This window comes from Thalassophryne amazonica, chromosome 12 (assembly GCF_902500255.1).
Source record: "Thalassophryne amazonica chromosome 12, fThaAma1.1, whole genome shotgun sequence".
Taxonomy (NCBI): domain Eukaryota; kingdom Metazoa; phylum Chordata; class Actinopteri; order Batrachoidiformes; family Batrachoididae; genus Thalassophryne; species Thalassophryne amazonica.
The window spans coordinates 27995067-28015803 of NC_047114.1; positions in this window are offsets into that span (position 1 = coordinate 27995067).

The following is a 20737-nucleotide window of genomic DNA, read 5'->3' on the forward strand; positions in this document are numbered from 1 at the left end:
AGTTCTCCTCGCAAGTCTGGAGGAGCTTCTGCCGGGAACTGGGGGCCACGGTGAGTCTCTCGTCCGGGTACCACCCTCAGACCAACGGGCAAGCAGAACGGGTAAACCAGGAGGTGGAACAGGCTTTGCGCTGCGTGACTGCCACGCACCCGGCGGCCTGGAGTACCCATTTGGCCTGGATCGAGTATGCTCATAACAGCCAGGTGTCTTCAGCCACCGGCCTCTCCCCTTTTGAGGTATGTCTGGGGTATCAGTCCCCGTTGTTTCCGGTGGTTGAGGGAGAGGTCGGTGTGCCCTCGGTCCAGGCCCACCTACGGAAGTGCCGTCGGGTGTGGCGTGCTGCCCGTTCTGCTTTGCTAAAGGCCCGGACGAGGGCAAAAGCCCATGCAGACCGTCGGCGGGCCCCAGCCCCTGCATATCGGCCAGGGCAGGAGGTGTGGTTATCCACAAAGGACATTCCCCTCAAGGTGGACTCCCCCAAGCTACAGGACCGTTACATCGGCCCATTTAAGATCCTTAAGGTCATCAGTCCAGCCGCGGTGAGGCTTCAGCTTCCGGCCTCACTCCATCCTGTGTTTCACGTGTCCCGGATAAAACCACATCACACCTCACCCCTCTGTACTCCGGGTCCGGCACCGCCTCCTGCCCGGATCATCGATGGCGAGCCGGCTTGGACTGTACGCCGGCTTTTGGATGTCCGTAGGATGGGCCGGGGCTTCCAGTATTTGGTGGACTGGGAGGGGTATGGCCCCGAAGAACGCTCCTGGGTGAAGAGGAGCTTCATCCTGGACCCGGCCCTCCTGGCCGATTTTCTACCGCCGCCACCCGGACAAGCCTGGTCGGGGCACCAGGAGGCGCCCGTTGAGGGGGGGGGGTCCTGTTGTGTGGGCCGCCAGAAGAGGAGGTACTGCTGGCCCACCACCAGAGGGCGCCCTGCCTGAAGTGCGGGCTTCAGGCACGAGAGGGCGCAGCCGCCTCACAGGAGCAGCCAGGGTGACAGCTGTCACGCATCACCTGCAACAGCTGTTACCCATCATCTGATCAACAGGGGAATATCAACAGGACGACGCCTCCACCTCTTTGCCGAGATATCGTTCTACCTGGAAGGTAACGTACCTCAGCTGACTGTTTTGACAGTATTTTTTGTGACTTGTGCGTTGTTAGTGTGGACTACTTTTCCAACGAGAGGTGGAGGTAGCATTCCTGCTATACGGATTCCTGGGTGCAAATGCGCCCTCATTTAATTGCTTTTTGTTCCTCGCCAGCAGTACCAGGTCCGACACGCGGAGGCAGTGGCCACCTGGGAGTTCGGGACTTGGCAGTTCCAGTATTCCTGGGGACTGGTGGCGGAGGAAATCGTGTGGTTCCGGTTCTGCTTTGGACAGGCGTCTCCTATCTTCGAGCCTGCCCACACGACATCTTTGTGAATTGACTTTTGTCCATTGTTGTAATCTGTTGTATTTGTTGTGCACATTCACAACAGTAAAGTGTTGTTATTTGACCTACTCCATTGTCCGTTCATTTGCGCCCCCTGTTGTGGGTCCGTGTACCTACACTTTCCCAACAATAAACTTGTGTTCTCGTAATGAAACATTGTGCAAAGGTCATGTGACTAAATGTGAGTAATCCTCACAACCTGTACAGACTGAGCCGGCAGCAGCTTTATGCTGACAAATGTTACTCATCTGACACTATTTAGATTTCAATTAGTTTGTGGCAAAAAATCCAGACAACCTTATGCCCAAACAGGAAAATCATTTTAAAATGACCTCCTTTCTCTGATTTCATCTTTGTAATTTTCAATTTCATAGTCAAGAATTATGTGTTGTGTTTCCTTCTAAAAGCTTGAACATCTGAGGGAGAAAATGTAGAAACTTGTTACTTTTTTCCCAAGGTGTTCATGTTAGGCTTAGCAAGTCCATTTATTTCTGTTACAGTGAAGAGTTTAAGAAAAGAAGCAGTATATGTATTTGGTACGTACTGCAGAAAATCTATTAAAACAGCAAAACTGCTGACAAGTGCAGAAAGAGTGTGATTGCTCCCCTTGATAATGTTCAGAGCTGCATTATAGAGGGAAGGCCAATGGAGGAGGCCACCGTGAGTGAGGAGCAAGTTAGTTTCATGCTAGGATCCTCCCAAGAAACCTAGTACCAAGAACATCATGTCACTGGTTAGCCGCCGGTCACATGGCACTAACGAAGGACACCAAAGCCCAAACGAAACAAGAAATCTGGACTTACGTTGACTTTTGGAGGCATCATTTAAGCATCATCCAGCTTCGTTTCTGTAGCTGGCGCGTCGTCAGAATTTTCAAACTGTTGAAAAATGTGAACGAATCCTGACGACAACCTCAATAAGTCTGTATTTCATTTTGCTTTCTGTCTTGATGGTTTCTTCTCGTTTGTGTAGTTTATGTAACGTCAGCGTTCTGTTTGACTGTCATCCAACTTTGTCCAACCTCCCAAGTCCACGTCTTGCACGAACCTTGATGATATCTGAACGGATCAATAACTAAAGCTGATTTGTCCATGTTTGGGATGAAAAGCAATGTTGTCCTATAGAAACAATAGCAGTATAAGAACTTTTTAGCTACAACTTCAACTATTTATTCACGTTCCAGCCGTTTGTGGCTGGCCTGCCTGTGCACACGCTTTGTTGTTGTGAAGACAGACAGCATCTCTCACCTGTTGTCAAGACAACCAGATCCAGCACCTCCAAGCACTATGGACAAGAGGAGGCTGGCTGTGCTTGGTCTCATACCCGCTGTCGGTCACGTCATTGTGAATATTAGGTTTTGATTTGGTTTAAAGCGTGGAAGTCGATGTTCGCTTCATTTTTATTTTGTTAGTTTTGGGTTTGTTTCATTCCTTTTTGTGCTCTTGATTTGCAGGCTTTTCGGTGATGCGGAAGGTGCAGCAACATTTGTCCACCTTTTCTCAACAATTTATGACATTCTAACATTTTCCTTGTTCAGCTTTCGCCATGTGTCGTGCAGCCGGGTAGCTGGGTAGCTGGGCCCTTGTCTAGTATCTCACTGGGCTGCCACAGCCTGTAAATGGCATCCGTGAGGAAATTTGCACAGTTTGGTGCGAGATTTGCAGCCATTCACCCTCCCCTCACCTTAATTGCAAAGCGGCGCTCACACATCACTTGACTTTTGAACAGACCAAAAAAATGTGCGTGATAAACTGCCTCGCCAAATCGTCATGGAGGCACCTTGTACCCGTCATCACGTAGTCTCTGTGATTCAGAATGTGCGCACCATGTGGGACAACTTTTGAGCGGTTGATGCACACTTTTCCTTTTGTATGATCGGAGAGAAACCTTAGTATTTCTTGTTTTTCTTGTTGTTTAAGTCTGACATATTATACAGTATTTCTTGTCTTTCTGATGCCTGATTCTGTTTTTTTATTCACTGTTTAAGGTGCAGCTCCATCCAGAGATGGGAATTGTATTTGTGCTGGAGACCCTCCTGTCCTGTGCAGCAACATCATTTCCTGTTTATTCATTTTGTGAATTGTTCTGTAATTTGTGTCTTTAGCATTGCCCAAGCAGAGGGTCGCCCCTTTGAGTCTGGTCTGCTTGAGGTTTCTTCATCAGAGGGAGTTTTTCCTTACCACTGTTGCTCTGGGGGTTAGTAAGATTAGACCTTACCTGTGTGAAGCACCTTGGGCACAACTCTGTTGTGATTTGGTGCTATACAATTGAAAATAAATTGAAACTGGAATTGAGAAATTTCTGGAAGAGACCAAATGAGTCCACCCCGCCATGCACACACTTCAGCAGTTGGACGTGTCCTGTCCAGCCACGGATGAGCTGCACAAACCAGATTTATTGTTTTTACCTCTTATTTATTTTTCTGAGGACAGAAGTGGAAATTAAGTTTAATGCCCCTGGCCGGGGCACACCTGCTGTGCACACATGGACAGCGCACTGGACATGACCTGTGTAGGGGGTTAGGACTACGCCAGCACTTTGGCTTCATACGCTTCCAAAGGATCACGGTGCTCATCAATCAATCAATCAATCAATTTTTTTATATAGCACCAAATCACAACAAACAGTTGCCCCAAGGCACTTATATTGTAAGGCAAGGCCATACAATAATTATGTAAAACCCCAACGGTCAAAACGACCCCTGTGAGCAAGCACTTGGCTACAGTGGGAAGGAAAAACTCCCTTTTAACAGGAAGAAACCTCCAGCAGAACCAGGCTCAGGGAGGGGCAGTCTTCTGCTGGGACTGGTTGGGGCTGAGGGAGAGAACCAGGAAAAAGACATGCTGTGGAGGGGAGCAGAGATCGATCACTAATGATTAAATGCAGAGTGGTGCATACAGAGCAAAAGAGAAAGAAACAGTGCATCATGGGAACCCCCCAGCAGTCTACGTCTATAGCAGCATAACTAAGGGATGGTTCAGGGTCACCTGATCCAGCCCTAACTATAAGCTTTAGCAAAAAGGAACGTTTTAAGCCTAATCTTAAAAGTAGAGAGGGTGTCTGTCTCCCTGATCTGAATTGGGAGCTGGTTCCACAGGAGAGGAGCCTGAAAGCTGAAGGCTCTGCCTCCCATTCTACTCTTACAAACCCTAGGAACTACAAGTAAGCCTGCAGTCTGAGAGCGAAGCGCTCTATTGGGGTGATATGGTACTACGAGGTCCCTAAGATAAGATGGGACCTGATTATTCAAAACCTTATAAGTAAGAAGAAGAATTTTAAATTCTATTCTAGAATTAACAGGAAGCCGTGAAGAGAGGCCAATATGGGTGAGATATGCTCTCTCCTTCTAGTCCCCGTCAGTACTCTAGCTGCAGCATTTTGATTAACTGAAGGCTTTTTAGGGAACTTTTAGGACAACCTGATAATAATGAATTACATAGTCCAGCCTAGAGGAAATAAATGCATGAATTAGTTTTTCAGCATCACTCTGAGACAAGACCTTTCTGATTTTAGAGATATTGCGTAAATGCAAAAAAGCAGTCCTACATATTTGTTTAATATGCGCTTTGAATGACATATCCTGATCAAAATGACTCCAAGATTTCTCACAGTATTACTAGAGGTCAGGGTAATGCCATCCAGAGTAAGGATCTGGTTAGACACCATGTTTCTAAGATTTGTGGGGCCAAGTACAATAACTTCAGTTTTATCTGAGTTTAAAAGCAGGAAATTAGAGGTCATCTATGTCTTTATGTCTGTAAGACAATCCTGCAGTTTAGCTAATTGGTGTGTGTCCTCTGGCTTCATGGATAGATAAAGCGGGTATCATCTGCGTAACAATGAAAATTTAAAGCAATACCGTCTAATAATACTGCCTAAGGGAAGCATGTATAAAGTGAATAAAATTGGTCCTAGCACAGAACCTTGTGGAACTCCATAATTAACTTTAGTCTGTGAAGAAGATTCCCCATTTACATGAACAAATTGTAATCTATTAGACAAATATGATTCAAACCACCGCAGCGCAGTGCCTTTAATACCTATGGCATGCTCTAATCTCTGTAATAAAATTTTATGGTCAACAGTATCAAAAGCAGCACTGAGGTCTAACAGAACAAGCACAGAGATGAGTCCACTGTCCGAGGCCATAAGAAGATCATGCATCCTGTCCTGCCATGGAGGAGCCCCACGATCTAATGAAATTAAGTTTTATGTGTGGCCCGTCTGTGAAAGCACAGTTGCGCCCAGTGAGATACTGCAAACAGCATCTCACTGGGCTGCGAATGGTGGAGAGTAGGTGAAGACACAGTATCATCGAAAACAGGCAAAACGGTGACAACTTTTTAATGTGGACTCTCACTGAATTGGTCCTCCCCACACGTGCAGGCATGGTGGCCGCCTGTCCACTGAATGTCATCAAGAGTGGCAGCAAAAACACTGCCACAAATCTCGAGCAGTCCGCACATACTTCGCATGGCTTACACGTGAAAGTCCAGCGGCACTGCCGCGGTCTTTGCAAGCACAATGATTTGCACATGAATGCTGAGCGGCACTCTGATGGATGTTGAGCTGTGAAAATTCCCCAGACTTTACACAGAAAAAGCACCGGAAATAATAAATAAATAATAATTTAAAAAACAACCACTCATGGAATTACAGGATAATGTCCAGAAACTGCATCTCTCAACTTCCATTGCTGTTTCTCACAGGACAACAATAAAAATTATAAATCCGAATCACCTCGTCCACATCTTCCAGATAGGTGAAGCCCGCTGTCCTTGCCGCTGGGCGACATTAGACTGTGGTCCTCAGAAAAATAAAGAGGAGAAATACAACAGATCTGGTTCGAGCGGCTGCTTCATGCCCAGACAGGATGTGTCCGGCGCCTGATACACACGCACAGACAAACTGTGCATTCACAGGCGGGCCACACATAAAACTTAGTTCTTTTAGATAGTGCGACTCCTCCATGACTGGACGGGTAGCATAGGCACCATCATCCTTAGAAGCGCTCTGATAAAATAAAATAAAAGAATGAAGCCAGAGCACTGGCGTAGTCCTCATCCAGCATGCTGTCCATGAACGCACGAAGGATCTGAGCCTTAAACTTAATAAAAATAAAATAAAACAATAAAGTCAAAGTGCTGGTGTAGGCCTCATTCCTCGCACACTAATGTCCAACAGTTGTTCATGTGTGCATGGCGGGTGGTCACCGAACAGCAGCGTTAAACTTAATTTCCACTTCTGTCTTCAGAAAAATAAATGAATAAAAACATGTGTGCCTGGCAAGTGGGTGGCTGGAGGCTGCTGTAAATGTTTGGCTGCTTCTAGAACTGCTGTTCCTCTCTGATCATATAAAACCCCTCAGAAGTTGTCCCACATGCTGTGCATGTTCTGACATGCTGTGCATGTTGAGACTGCTTGATGAGGGGTACAAGGCGCCAGCCTGACGATTTGGCGAAGGAATTTATCACGCAATACTTGTGGTATGTTTAAAAATCCAACACAAGGGGGCAGCATACTGCGATGAAGGAGAGGAGAACGGTGAACAGCTGAGAACCTCGTGCCAAAGTGCAGTGAATTTCTTTGCGGATGCCGTTTGCAGGCTGCGCAGCCCCACTGAGATACTAGCCAAAGACAGGAAGCACCAGAACCTTCAATGCTTCAATGACAGGGAAGTCCTCAGCTATGTCCTTGGTCTACTGCCGCTGTGATCCAGACCTGGATAAATGTCAGAAAATGAATGAATGATTAAATGATCCAACTGATGTGATCAAAAATGACATTGCATCTTGTGAGATGTTTGTAAGAAAGTTAATGAAAATGATCATAAGCTCCCAGTCGTGTACTAGATGCCTAAACACAAAAACCCAACTGGCACTTTGTTTATAGTTGCTTCAGACTCTTGTAGCACAAAACCATGAAGTGGAGCTGTTTCAAATGCTTTTCAGCTTATTTTCAAACAAATCCACAACTTCCATTCTAAATATGAGATTCCTTGGCCATCTGAATCTATTCTGGATTGTTCTAGTTTCTTCTGGAGAAAGAGAAACAGGATGTCATCAACAAATAGAAAAAGCTAAATACATATCCACCTATGATTTTAGCACACTTGACAACAAAATTCCTCTTTCAGACTTAATCTCTGAGCTAAACAGAAATCAATGACTTTACATTTGAGGTAGGAAAAATATAATGGATTTAATTTGGTGTAAATGTGGACTTTATTCCTGGACAGCTCTTGGTTTATATGTACTCTAAGTCATATATGCGATGCAAGTGGCCAGTGCAGACATCACTGGGTCAGGAGGGCATAGATGCTTGGCATCCCTGCAAGCCTGAGGACCTCAGATTTCGATACTTTGTCCTGACATGACATACATAGGATGCATCTGAGGCAACAAAGGTTGGAGCTGTTCACTCTCTTCTCCTGAGTAGAGTAGGTTGTCCATGCTTTGCTGCTGTATAACAGGGTGCTAAGGATGCAGGTCTGGTACACATGCAACTTGGTTTTGGATTGTCAGAATGGCATTTGTCCACAACATCTTGCTGAGCTTGGACATGACAACTGCAGCTTTACTCGTGCCGATTTCCTTTTCCAGGGACAGGTTCCTAGTTACTGTGAAGCCAAGGTAGGTGAAGCTCTCCATGAGGTCTAGCTGATAGTGTAGTAGGTAAGTGTTGGGCTTGAGACCAGAGGATCCTTGGTTCAAATACCTGCCAGACTGTAAAATCGCTATGGGTGCTTGGGCAAGGTCCTTATTTCCCAGTTACTACCCATATGTAGTGAGCGCCTTGACGGCAGCACCCTGACATTAGTGTGTGTGTGTGTGTGCATGTGAATGCGTGGCATCAATGTAAAGTGTTTTTTGGACTTCTGATTCAGATAGAAAAGTGGTATATAAATGCAGTCCATTTTATCATTTACCATGAGCTGCATTTTGGTCTCATTGATTGTGATAGAGGATGGTGCTGGCACATCCATTTCAATTTTCAATTATATAGCACCAAATCACAACAAAGTTTCCTCAAGATGCTTCACACAAGTAGGGTCTTATTAGAGTTGGCTGGTGAAGCAGGCTGGACACAAATGCAGGATGCAATTACACAGCTCAGTGGAGTAAAAGCATTTACTTGGTTCGTCAGCAGGAGTCAGTACACAGATAAGCAGTCCACAAGAAGCAACAGTAACAAAATCATCAGGCTTAGGCGTGGGTTGAGGTACCACGCATATACATAGCACAAACAGAGCAGGCATTAACATATTCTTGGACGTCAGATAATGTGCGGCCACCAAAATCTCTGCTTTAACACAAACATGGGTCTTTGGATACCTGGATGACATGAGAATCGACTATCGTGTCCCCAACGGATTACCTCACCCCTAAGAGGGGTCGGAACAAACAATTTGCCAGAGGAACAGTCCGAGGGAACTGGAGTATTACCTAGCGCTGACCTTACTTTAGCTTCAACATCCAGGTAAGTGCAGACACAAAACAGGTTCGGGAAGGATAGTTTCTGGATTAGGCGCGGAATCAGAAGAGTCACCAAGGCATGAAAGAGCATCTGGCTTCCCATTCTTAGACCCTGGATGATAAGATAACATGAAACTGAACTGGCTGAAGAATATGGCCCACCTGGCCTGTTGAGCATTAAGCCATTTCACTGTGCGGAGATGGACTAAATTTTTATGGTCAGTCCCAACTAGGAAAGGCAACTCTGCCCCCTCCAATCAGTGGTGCCACTCTCCAAGGCCACTTTGACTGCCAGCAGTTGTGATCTCCAATGCTGTAATTTCTTTCAGCAGTAGTAAGTTTCTTGGACAAAATGCACAGGGATGCAAATTATTGTCGCTGGGCTTTGTTTGAGAGAGAATGGCCCCAATTCCAATGTCAGATGCATCGACTTTGATCACGAACTGCCGGGCGGGGGTCAAGAAGGGGTAACACGGGCCCATTGTAAAACGATGCTTTAGGTTCTGAAATGCCTCCTTGCATTCTGGGGGTCCATACAAAAGACCGTTGTGAAGAAGTAGCATTATGCAGAGGAACCTGTGATGGTACTGAATTTATGGATAAACTACGATAGAAGTTGGTGAAACCAAGGAATCTCTGGACGTCCTTATGGCAACTCGGAACCACCCAATCCACAAACCACCGTAACCTTAGCAGGATCCATCTGGATCTCCCCTCAGAATGACAATCCCAAGAATGATACTGTGGAATGGGGGAATTTGCGTTTTTCGGCTTTGACAAAAAGACCTTTTTGCAGAAGAGTTTGAAGAATGGTCTGGACCTGCTGGGTGTTGGTTACCAGATCAGGTGAGTAAATGAGAATGTCATCGACATAAACAAAGACACATTTGTTAAGGTATTCCTGCAATACGTCATTTACAAGATTTTTGAACACAGCAGGAGCATTAGTAAGACCAAACGGCATTACAAGGTATTCATAGTAGCCTGTGGGTGTATTAAAGGTGGTCTTCCATTCGTCCCCTGGGCAGATGCGTACCAGGTGATATGCGTTCCGTAAATCTAACTTCATAAAAACCTTGGATCCTTCTAGCAGTTCAGATGCAGAGGAAATAAGTGGTAAGGGTACCGATTTTGATTGTGATGTCATTAAGTCCTCAATAATCAATGCAAGGGCGGAGTGTCTTATCTTTTTTCTCTATGACAAGAATCCTGCCCCTGCAGTGAAGACGAAGGACGTATCAACCTGGCCGCGAGTGACTCCTGAATATAGGTGTTTATATGTATATGTTCTGGTGCAGACAGAGAGAACAACTTTCCCCGGGGGGGGGCATAGTCCCCGGAAGAAGGGCTATTGCACAGTCATACTCACTATGTTCCTCACAGTGGAAACTGACAGCTGAAATCTCTGAGACAGCTTTTTGTATCCATCCCCTAAACCAGGGGTGGCCAAGTTTGGTCCTCAAGAGCCACATTCCTGACACTCTTAGTTGTCTCCCTGCTCCAACACACCTGAATCCAATGAAGACTCGTTAGCAGACTTTTAATGAGCCTTTCATTGGATTCAGGTGTGTTGGAGCAGGGAGACAACTAAGAGTGTCAGGAATGTGGCTCTCGAGGACCAAACTTGGCCACCCCTGCCCTAAACCATGATGTTGAATGGTCTTTGTTTTCAGGTCATTTGAGAGTTGTTTAGAGGCTCCCATGTTGCCACTCATTAGAAAAGATGCAAAGAGGGGAAACATTTGCAAATGGCCACCTTAAATACCCTTTCTCATGATTGGATTCACCTGTGTAAGGAGGCCAAGGGTCAATGAGCTTACCAAACCAGTTTTGTGTTCCAATAATTAGTGCTAAATGTATTCAAATTAATAAAATGACAAGGGTGCCCAAATTTATGCACCTACCTAATTTTGTTTCAATAATTATTAAACACTTTCTGTAAATACTAGAAACTTAATTTCACTTCTTAAATATCAGTGTGGTTGTCTGCTGAAAATGATCAGGGCTGCCCAAACTTTTGCATGTATAAAGTAAAGCCATAGTTTTTTTTTTTTTTTTTTAAATCTTTGTTACAGCCTTACTTTAAAGCCAAAATTAACAAAGCATCATGCCAAAACATGGAAGGGTGTAGAAATGTACCTGTGTCAGGGCCAATGAACCAAGTACCTCTGGTGCTCTCTTTTGGGTGCCCTTCAGTATGTTTGTAAAATAAAAATACTACTCTATCTTTCTGGGAGGGGAATTGGTCCGTGCCATCAGTCTTATAGCCATCATTATTAACTATCAATATTTAATTAATTTGCTGTCAAATGTCAATATAATAGCATTATGTGGCATAACTAGACAGTTAAGTAACAGCTCAAAAATTACTTTGATAAAACTAACCCAAATCAATATCAGATTGGATTGAATCAAAATAATCGATTCTGAATTTTAAGAATCAGAATTGAATTGATTCTTGAAATTTGATTTGATACCCAGCTCTAGTAGAGAGGTCTGTAAATAACTTGCTCAGTGAACATAAAAAAATTATGTAAAGTATTTCCTCCAAGTAAAATGTGTTAACCTAGCCATAAACATTTTTGCTGACTGACCTAAGTGTAAATGTGTTGGGTCAACATGATAAATTTGCATTCCTCTTACCTAATTTCCATGGTTCAGGCCAACTAGAGTTGAAAAGGGAAACGCAGACCTAAATGTAAATTTTTTGGGGTCAACATGATGAATTTGCGATACTATTACTTAATTACCATGATTTAGGCCAACTAGATTTGTAAGGGTAAATGTAACAAACACCGGATGCCCTTCCTGATGCAACTCCACATTACAGTACATGGAGAAATGTGGCATGGGTGGAGTTTGGACTGGGAACCTTTTGTACTGAAACCAAGTGCACTAACCACTTGGCCACACACCCCTGCCCTGTAAGTGCTTACATCTACTTTTAAAATTGTACAGTTACATGTCAACTTAACTTTGCTGGGTTGGATCAGCACAATTTATGCAGATCCACCTTGGATTTGCTGTGGCGACCCCGAGCACAAACAGAGAGCAGCCAAAGGGACTACTTTTTTTTTCATTTATCTTTACAAATCTAGTTGGCCTGACCCATGGAATTACGTAAGAGGAATGCAAATTTATCATGTTGACCCAACACATTTACACTTAGGTCAGTCAGCAAAATTGTTTATGGCTAGGTTAACACATTTACTTGGGTGGAAATACTTTCCATACTTTATTATGTCACTGAGCAAGTTAGATTTTAAGTTGTTGCATGTTACGTTAAACCTACATGATTTGAATGCGTTCACCCATAAAACTTGATTCTATATCATAGAAGCTACATGTTGGACTTTCTTTCATGTAACATAAAAACCAACACCACCAATTTTTTTTTTTTTTTTTTTTTTTTGAGTGTGCACTGTTCTCAATGCTTTTCTTGTAACTGTTGGAGGATCATGTCTGCTGTGGATCCGCCTGCTCTGAAGCCAGACTGAGCTTCAGGGTAGATGCATGATGCTAGGATTTGTAGTTTGAGAAGAACAACAGAGGCAGAGACCTTTCCAGCAGTGGTTAGAAGTGATAGTATGCTTTTGAAGATGTTACAATTTCTACAGGCCCCTTTGTTCTTGTAGAGAATTATGATGTTTACAACTCTCATGTCCTGAGGCACAGCTTTGTCTTTCCAGCAAAGACAGAGGAGATCAACCGAAAGATGTAGGACTGCTGGTTCATTTTTGTGTAAATAAATAATTTGTGCTTTTAAAAAAAGCAAGAATTATATATAATAAATAGCAAAACAAGAAAAAAGGATCTTTACTATTCTAGCAGGTTTGGTTGAAATTTGTTCAAAACTCTGAATTACAGAAAGACACACAGGACCAAAAACAATACCCCAGTGTGACCACCAAGGTTGGGTAGCATTACTTTGAAAGAATACATGTGGATTACATATATGTATGTACATACATTTGGATTACTTGTAATCTGATTACTTTTGAATTACATTTCAAAGTAATCCTACCCAACCCTGGCGACCACTTTGCATGGGTGTAATAATAGACTTAAAGAAGTAAACAGAGCAGAATACACAGAATTTATTAGTTTAGAAATGAGGATGAAAAAGAACTCTAGCTGTGGCATCAGGAAAGGCACCACCTGTCTATACAATCCTGCTGTGCAGAGACACAAACAAGAACAGTAACTACACCATCTCCACTTACTGCCGGGGTCATTAGTCTTTCTCACAGTGCTTCAGAGTGACGACACACTGCTTTTCTCTGAAATTATCAGAGGTGTTATTGGCTCCGTTAGTGACATCAGCACTGCTGCGCTAATATGATGATGATGTGTTGTGCTGGTGTCATCACTCAGCTCAGTGCCTCTGGAGGCATCCAGCCACTGTGATGTCATCAATAGACTACAAGAGATTTTCTCCAAACCTTCACATCTGTCTCTGTAGACCATCCAGGAAGATTGCAGATTCTGCTGCAGCCTTCCAAGCTCATAGTATTTATGAGCTGTGACTCATTTGATTTCTCTGGTCACTCTTTAATCATTTTACACTGACACACAAAATCTTTCATTATTCCCTTTCTATTCACTTTTGCTCTCACCGGCGGATCAAAATGAATGAATGTGAGAACAACAAAGTTTTATGATATTTATGTCCACCAAGGATGTAATAAAATCATCAGTGTTTATTTATTTATTTGTCTGTCTGTCTTTTAGCAGGATTACGTCAAAACTACTGCATGGATTTTGACGTAATTTTCACCACAGATAGATATTAGGCTCCATTAAATTTTGGAGGTGATATGGAACCAGATCCGGATTCTGGATCAAGTTTTCACCTTATATAGGCTTTGAAGGATTACGTGAAAACTACTTCACGGATTTCACCAATTTGCACCACAGACTGATATTACGTCATGGAAGACTTCACTGAATTTTGAAGGTGATCTGGATCCAGAGAAGGTGGACGTCAGAAATCTGTGATTGCTCTTGCTCAGTATGTTTATTCACTGCACATTTCATTCAATGCAGCACTCTGATCTGAGGTTTATATTTTGTACAAACTTGTGGTGAATAATGCTCTGCGAATTCACACTCAGCTTTGCTTCTGCCCACACCCTTTTGGTCACATGGTACGTTGTTGAGTTGTTTTGTTATGAGTTTTGTTAGTGTCAGTGGCTGTGCCAAGGAGGGGCTTGGGGGGGCTTAAGCCCACCCAATAATGAGCCAAGCCCCCCTCAGCCCCCCCAATAATTCTGCCAATAACGTGAATAGTGACTGACATATTTGTGGATCTCAACTGCAGTTTTGCGCTGAGAATGTCTCAATATTGCGTAACTGAGCAAAGTGATGAATGTGTGTGTTTGGTGATCCACCAATGCTGAATCAACCTTCACAAACAGGATTTTCAGTTTGCAAATAAACATTTATTTGTAAAAAACCCACACACAGTTACAAATCAGAAATTTGTGTTTGTGGATCACAAAGCTTGTGTACAAATCAAAGAATATTTGTCAATCACCCTCTGTGCATTTGCAAGTATTAATGAGACAAATTTAACTCCATACTCCAAACATTTATGTTTCCTAAATATTTATTATTTATATGATATATGATATAGACGATTTGTGTAAGGTTGATTCCATGCATTGTCTTGAGCACCATTTCAATGAATTCAGTTTGTATACCTATGTGCAAGTTTATTGAACTTGCAATCATTCTAAGTGATGTGTGTGTGCACTGATACCACATTTTAGAGGAGCACAGGTGACTAAAACATATACCTTGATATTTATAAAGCAATTTACTATATATTGTTCATTTCGACTATATTTTGTGGAGCCCTTCCAACTTTTACCCCAGCCCCCCCTCAGCCTCCCAACAAAAATTTCCTGGCGCCGCCACTGGTTAGTGTTGATTTGTGTGCTATTCATTCATTCATACATTCATTCATACATTCATCTATGAATTGCCATATTTGACAATTAATAGAACAATTAATTAACTAAAATAAAATAGTCAGTGTTTGCCTTGTTGTGTTGTTTTAGGATTAGTCACAGACTTACTGACAATGAAAACAAGAAAATAAGTTGTAACTTTCCATGGAATAGTAAGTTTGAGCAGAGAATTTTAGCAAGTTGACTAGTGTATTTAGTCATTTAGATAAAGCTGCAACCCCAAATCAGAAAAATTTGGGGCAGTATTCAAAATGCTACCACCACCCCAGTATTGTCAATCCAGAGATACTGTCCCCCACTTTCATGAAACATTGTATGAGAGCCCAACAAAATCCATTGACTTTAGCATCTCAGGGTGGAATCTCGTCCACCAGGCACTAGTTTTTTAGTTTAGTTTTTTATTGCATCAGCAGCAGTTTGAGTTGGCCTCCAACCTAGTGATGTTGCTGCAGCATTGGTCAAGCATTCATTCAGGAGGGCAGAGGGTAGAGCTGGGAAAACTGTAGTCTTTAAATCGCACATCCCAATTTGCACGGAAGTGTGGGCTACATGCTGCCTCACAACACCGTATGACTGCTGGGATAAGCTCCAGGCCCCGCTGACCCATGTTGGATAAAGCGGTTTGAAGATGAGTGGGTATGTGTTTTTGGCTAGATTTATGAGAGAATGAAAGCATTTCAAGTTGATGTAGACCAGGCCAGCTTGAGTTATCCTGGCAGCAACTAGCTCACAGGGTTCATGCCATTCCTACATTTCATAGGCCTGCAACACATTTTCAAAACTTGGGGACACTAAAGCATTGCAACTTCATAATGTTGCCATTCCTTCTCCAACACTTAAAAAGGTTGACATTGGAAGATGCCAAATGATGATACCACATATCTGTTTTCGGTGCGCGAGGTCAGGACCTGCAGGCAGGTCCATTCTAGTATCCATACCACCCCTTCTTGCTCAGCCTCAGAAAAATATAGAGACACCCATGGAGGTGTCATGATACCATCTTGAAGGTGTCATATATAATCTAAATCTCAATGTATTTTTTCTGCATTAATGCTGTCATTGCAGAAGTGTAAATTACATTTGTCAGGGCACTGATGCAACCCCATACAATGAAGGACCATGACTGCAGTACTTGTTGCTGAGTACAATCTGGATGCCCTTTTCTTCCAAAAAAGATCTGGAATACTGATTCATCTGACCACAATACATGGTTTCCACTGTGTGATGGTTCAGCCCTGATGCCTCCTAGTCCAGAGAAGTCAGTGCTGCTTCTGGACAAGCTCCTTTTTGTACAGTAAGTATTAAGTGACATTTATGAATGTAACTCTATATTGTGGTGCTTGACAATGGGTTCCCAAAGTAACTCTTTACCCTGTGGTTTAATCAGGTATTGATGAATGACAGGTCTTTATGCAGTGCCTTCTGAAGGATCAGAGATTATGATGTTCATCTTAGGCTTGTGGACTTGACCACTATGCACTGAATTCCCCTGATTCCTTGGATTGCTTAATGATATTATGCACTGCAAGGGTTAAATTATGCAAATCCCTTCCAATCTTTCTTTGAGGAACATCGCTTTTAAACATTTCAAGAATTTTCTCACTTTGTGTAGAAAGTTGAGATCCTCTGCCCATCTTTGTTCATCATAGCCGCACTGTTGTATAATACTTTTGTACCAAATCATGATTAACAATCACCTGTTGTATCACCTGTTGTGAAACAACATCATTACTTAATTTTTTACTTCATTATTAGCCCAGAATTGTCCAGTACTGTTCTTGGAAAAAAAAAAGAATGGAGTGTATTAACAAAAGATATGATATGTTAACCACACAAAACTTGCAAAACATGAAATATCTTGGGTTCATATTGTCGGCAATGAACACGAGTAGTAAAGCAATTATATGAATCAATGATTGCTTTTTTTTGCATATTACATACGTACCAAAGTAATCCAAATTCCTACAACATATAACATTACAGTACTGATTCTACTGTACTGGGTATTGATTATAAAATCATCCTTTCTAATATGTGTTGACAGACTGAATATTGGTTGACTGATCAACAAACAATAAATAGATATACCAAGCCCTTAAAAAGTCTGATAGTCCACAAAGGATCATAAAATCAGTTTGAGAACTAGCAGGAAGTCATTCCAGAGACTTTAAAATCGGTTGTACTGTAGAAGGGTACCTGAATTTGTAATAATTGTAAAAAAGCAAAATTTTCTTAGGGGAGACCCAAAGAAGAGGCATTACACAACCAATTCTGCAGGTAAGAAAAAAAAAAAAAACATGAATCAATGTCTCTGGCTTGAGAAAGAATGTGTTGGTGCTGGCGTGCCTGGCTGGCTTTTGTTTGGCTTCTGTTTCTGTCTTTGTTTTTCCTTCCAGGTGGTGCGCATTTGGACTGAGTGGCGTGTGGCTGAGTTACCAGGACCTCACCCTGATCACCTGAGGCTGATCAGGTGCGGCTCGTCAGGACTCACAGCTGTGGTGCATCTTACAACGGATTGGAACATGGTGGCATTTAAGTCTGGAGTACACAGTGTGTATTTGCCAGAGACTCGACCTTGTGACCAGACGGGTTGAGAGTCGTCGTCTTGAGAGCCATCTCATCATCATGGATGCTGAGAACGTCCAGGTTTGATGCATGGGTCTGTGAAAGAGGAGGGGGTGAGGTCTCACACTCGTCAGCACACTTCCTGAGGTACGTTAAGTTTTGTGACTAACATTTGTACAGTCAGTAAATGTGGTGTCCCTCACACCCTTATTATATTGAGCTGTATGTTAGTCCAATTTAAGTCCAGCTTCCCCACTGCAGTGGAGTTTGTGAACAGGGTGTTCCATGCCTGCAGGGTGGGAAGCTGATTAGTAATTAAGCCAGGAAGTGTTTGCTGTTTGTACACCTTTGAGCGGTCTCTCTGTGTGTGGAGTGTGGACTCACATAATGATTTCTTCTTTCACAGACTTGGTTTGTCGCGGCCACCTGGGGGGGTGTCGGCGGGGTCCTTGGGTCCGAACTGGTTCTGGCTCCGGACCGTTAGTGCTGCTGGGAGCGCACCGTAATCCACCCCACCAGACCGCGCACTCTTTTGTTATATTTATCACATCACTGTTATGTTTATTAAACTCTGTTATCCTTTGTACCGTGCTCTGCTTATTTTATACTGGGTCCTTCAAACGCTGGTCGGTTCTCCGGGCTGCGTCCGACACATAACAGTAGTCTCTGGCCAAACATCACGGACCCAGCGGTAGCAGAGACGGTAACGCGCCGGGAATGCGGTAGCAGACGTTCAGAAGTTATCCGGATCAGTTGCGGGTGCTCTCCACCCGGATGGTGCGTGTTTGAGAACCCATTACTGGGTGCTGATTTGTGCTCTCTTGCAGCTGTGTGTCCTGTGTTTGTGCCTTATCCGTGGGTCGTGGTGGAGTGTGACTGGCGACGGCTTCGCGTCACGCTCCGACCGATAAGAGGTTTAAACGGGAGCTGCAAGAGTGTGTCTGTAATGGGTGACGCGCACGGCAGAGCTCTGTGGCACGGGTCACTGAGCTTCCTGTGTTACACTTGTAGCCCCGTTTCCCCGGGTAAAGATAGCTACTGCGTCTGTTTGTTCAGCTCCGGCATTATTAGTTAGTTGAAAACACATTTGGTTGTGTGTTTGCACACAGCTGCGCACAGAAAGCAGCATGAGTTGGGTTCTCTGTTACCAAAGGGGTTTTTTTCATTTTAGCACTTTGGCTCCCTCTGTTGGTAACTGAGTCACATTACCGTCATAGCTCTTAAGGTGGAGCGGTGTGTTCCATTTGTTTGAGCTTGACGGTATAATCACTTATTAGTTTTGTGTTGGTTCATTTTTGTAGGGTGTTTTTTGAGTTTGGTTTTGTGTGGGGTTTTTTACACTATTGGTGTCTGGGTCCTGACCCTGCAGTCGTCTGGGGTATAAACAGGACCCAAATACTGTTTGTTAGTCTGTTAGTCTTTCCTTGTTATTTTCTTTTAGTTTTCACCTCCCAGGGTTGATGGGACGGTCCCCTGGGGGGTGATTGGGGGGGGGGGGGGGGGGGGGGGGGTAATTGGGTTGTTTTTTCTTTTGTTTTTTTTGGTTGTGCCCCTCTTCTTCTCCTCTGGCTCCAGCCGTGTGAGCTGTGTGTGTCGGCGTTGCTGGAGTGGTGCAGTTGGTTATGCTGGGCGTTTCCCAGGTAACCTCTGCACCCGGGAGGGGGGGGGGGTTTGGGGTATTTTCTTTTTATTCCCTCTCTTCTCCCTGGCTCCAGCCGTGTGAGCGTAGGGTGTCGGCGTTGCTGGAGTGGTTGCAGTTTGGTTATGCTGGGCGTTTCCCAGGTAACCTCTGCACCTGGGGGGGGGGGTGTTTTTGTTTGTGATTCCCTGTTCCACCTCCGGCTTCAGCGCGCCTTTGAGCCGTCTGCCATCGGTGTGGCTGAGGTTTGGGGGCAGTGGGGATATACCCGCAGCTGGTGGCTGGTTTGGAAGTCGGAGGAGTGGCGCCGTTTTGTGCCGTCTGCCATAACCGCTGTTCCACTCCTCCCGGTTGGCTTCTGGGGTATAGTCACGGTTGGTGAATGCTGGACGTGCTTCCAGTTTCCACTGCGCCAAGGGGTGGGTTGGGGTTGTTTTGTTTGTATGTTTTTTTTTCTCCTTTTGTTTTTCCCCCCAGTTTCCGCCCTCAGGATGTGACTGTGGTGTCCTCTGGGGGGGGAAAGGGCTGTGGGTCCATCTATCCATAGACGGCCGGGGCTGGGTCCGTTGGTCATGAGGGGAGGCATCTCCTGGAGTTGATGGAATGGTCCTCTGGGAGGCGCTGGGAGTCCCCGTGGGTGACATTGGATCCCAGAGGGACCTCGGCTGTGGTTATTACTCCTGGAGGTGGCGGGATGTCCTCTGGGGGGTGTTGGTCCCTACATGTCGTTGGGGGGGGGGGTGTTAGCATTTTTTATTTACAAGCTTAAGTTTGGGTTGTTTTTCTTTTCTCCCCTTCCCGGGGTTTGATGGAACGGTCCTCTGGGGAGGGGGGGGTGGTTTGGTTGTTTGTGTTTGTCTTTTTTGTTTATGACTAATCAGACTGTGAACATGGTTGGACAAAGGCTGACCGCACAGGTTTAAGAACTCCTGGCCACACCTGTGCTAATTGACTGACAGAAACAAAGGCAAAGATGCAGCCAGAGGAGAAGACATCAACCGTTCTGGTAAATGAAGATTCTGTTGGAAGACGAATGCAGATACGGTTTCCAGCCATGGTCCCTGGAGGGGGGTGTTTCTCCTGGGCCAGGTTTGTGTGTCGCCGGGAGGCTTCCCGTGAGGGTGGGGTGCTGTTGTGGCTGGCGTGCCTGGCTGGCTTTTGTTTGGCTTCTGTTTCTGTCTTTTGGTTTTCCTTCCAGGTGGTGCGCATTTGGGACTGAGTGGCTGTGTGGCTGAGTTACCAGGACCTCACCCTGATCACCTGAGGCTGATCAGGTGCGGCTCGTCAGGACTCACAGCTGTGGTGCATCTACACGATTGGACAATGGTGGCATTTAAGTCTGGAGTACACAGTGTGTATTTGCCAGAGACTCGACCTTGTGCCCAGGAGGGGGTGAGATCGTCGTCTTGAGAGCCATCTCTCATCAGTGGATGCTGAGAACGGTCCAGGTTTGATGCATGGTCTGTGAAAGAGGAGGGGGTGAGGTCTCACACTCGTCAGCAACACTTCCTGAGGTACGTTAAGTTTTTGTGACTAACATTAGTACAGTCAGTAAATGTGGTGTCCCTCACACCTTATTTACTGACTGTACTAATGTTAGTCGTTTAATCAGCTTCCCACTGCAGTGGAGTTTGTGACAGCGTGTTCCA